Genomic DNA, 2,759 nt, shown 5'->3' on the forward strand with positions numbered 1-2,759 from the left:
AATTCCTATATTTTTTAAGTACATTCCTATTGGGTATGTAAATACCTATATTTCAAGATTAATGATTTGTCATTTGAAAACAAAATTATATGACGAGCCGTTGTTAAAACATAGGTTTATATATATAACACTACATAAAAATTATTTATGAAACCAAAAAAATGTTTGATACAAACAGAAATAATTTTTTTTTTTTTTATTGAAGAGTGATAGTCTGCCACAATTAGGGGTCAATGAGTACAATTGTTCTAGGTGTTCATTCTTACAATATGTAAAGAAAAAAATAAAAATAAATTTAAATGACAATTAAAAAAAAAACAGAACAATAATTATAAAAAAATTACAGATACGTCTAAACAAAAAAATAAACTGAATTTGTCCAGAACGGATTGGAATATACATTTATGATTGAGAGAAGTTAATTGACTGTATGAACTGTTGGTAGAATATTTACAGTAAATAAAATGCACAATTTTAAAGTGGTTTTATATTGTCGCATAGTGCAGCCTTCATGGGAAAAATTCGATGTATATATTTCTTGATTTTTTATTCTGTTGTTTCTTTGAAAATAATTGTTGATGAAATTATGTATTGGTATTTATGTTCAAATCGTAATAAACAAATTTATTTCATTCTGCGCCATTTTATTTGTTTATTAAAAGCATTCCCACTGTTTAGAAGATGAAGAAGAAGAAAAGTAACAATATTTTTGCTTTTGTAACCTGAAAATAAAGGGTCCCTCACACAGGCAAAAATGTCGCTAAAAGTTTTGTGCAAAATTTTGACTGGCCTACTCAAACATTCCCTCATCATGGTTGAAGAAAGTCTACAAAAAATTATTGTTAAAATATATTTTTATTGTACAAACTAGTAGGTAAATGATAATTGCGTATAACAAACATAAATACATTTCAGCAAAAATAGTTGTTCATCTTTCTTCTCTGCCTTTTTTTTTTTTTTATACAGGGGGTTCATTAATCGTGGTGCACGCGTTTGACAGATGGGAGAAATTTCGGGCTCTCTTCTACAAAATATTGACGAGTACGCAAAAATTTTCTAACTAATCGGAAAACAACATTTTGAAGATTGTTCCCAGTTGCAAAATTGTTTCCAGTGTGAGAGCCCTTTTAGTTTAAAGCCACAATTAATATTTTATTTTAAGAAATCAACGGATCTCATTTCCACCTAGGTTTATTCATTTTTTTTTTCATCATCACATTTTTTATAGGACAGGTTTATAAAAATATTTTCTCCACCTAAAATGGACTTGATATCTGAACCACAGCTGCGATAAAATCAGTAATAAGTTGGTACACAATGAATTAAATCTTTGCATAATGTGCAACTGTTACATTATATTAAATTATCTATAATGTTTTTATTTATGGAGAGGAAATGAAAAAATACATGAAAGTATGAGGAAAACTGCATAAAAAAGATGTCCCTAGACTATTGATGCATATGTGCATGGACAAATACATATTAGTTCTTCTAACACAAATAGAGAGAGTATGTCAGTTAAACGACCTTGAAAGAAGAAAAAAGAAAAAACTGATCTCATATGAGTTCACATGTTCTAGAATTTTTTTTTTTTAAATTAGTAGTATACCTTCCTCACTACACACTTATTTTTGTATACTCCTTACTTTATTTTTTGAAAATCATATTTTTTCTTGAGATTTATGTTGAGTGCGTAATTTACGTTTAAAGATTAATGATTTATAGTTTTCGAAGCATGGACGTGTTGAGGAAAATACCATTGCGCACATACGAAAGTTAAACATGTTAAAATTGATGCTCCAGTACAATGGTGTCAGAATTGGGACAGATGCCAAATATGTCTCTTCTTCTTTCTCAAAATTCATTATTATAATAAAAAAAATTGTAATAGTTCGATAATAAATTCAATGCAATCCAACCAAAGACAATTACTTTATAAATGCTAAGTTATATTCTCATTTATTTTTCTGTGAATTTGCTTAATTAGTTTGGTTTATATTGTCGTTTTTTTTCGATTTCTTAAATATCGTAAATAAAAATATATAAAAAAAAGAAAAATAACAGCACGTCAAGGAAAATTTGCAGTTCGAATAAATAAAACGAATGTTTTTACTATCAGACAAATCAATGAGATTCCCTTCATACTCCCATTCTATTGAATTTTTATTTTCAATTCATCCAAACCTACTCGTACAAGATCCGGAAAGAAAAAAAGGCAGTTATCTCACCCCAATTTTTGATTACTTTAATGAAAACTTTAATTAAACTTTTAATGTATGATTACTAGTCAAAATTGACGAGTCTACCAAGTATAGGTAAGGGGAATAAAAAATGGCGGCTGTTTCAAAACCTTAAAAAAAAACTAATTTTTCATTCGGAGCTCTATATCTTAAAAACTACCAACAAAACTAGAAAATCTAAGAGAACATTATTTAAAGAAGTGTAAATTTTCTGAAATATTAGCCCTAAAAGAGCTATTTATGTCCAATAGTTCTCGAGATATAGCTTTTTAAAAAAGCAAAATTTCTTAAAAATCTACTAAAAGATTAGTAGTTAGCTAATTTATTTTGAGAAATCTATATCTCAGGAACTATGAGACATACAGATGTCTATTAGCACTCAAATTAAAGTTAGTTTAATGGACTATGAAAAAGTTTATGATCTTTACCTTCGTAGGAATAGTAGTTTTCATGATATTTGCTAAAATAAATTGGTTTATAGTTGTTCGGACAAGTTTGATTTATGAAAAACTTCATTTC

This window comes from Halyomorpha halys, unplaced genomic scaffold (genome assembly GCF_000696795.3).
Source record: "Halyomorpha halys isolate HHAL.00 unplaced genomic scaffold, Hhal_1.1 Scaffold1311.1, whole genome shotgun sequence".
Classification (NCBI taxonomy): domain Eukaryota; kingdom Metazoa; phylum Arthropoda; class Insecta; order Hemiptera; family Pentatomidae; genus Halyomorpha; species Halyomorpha halys.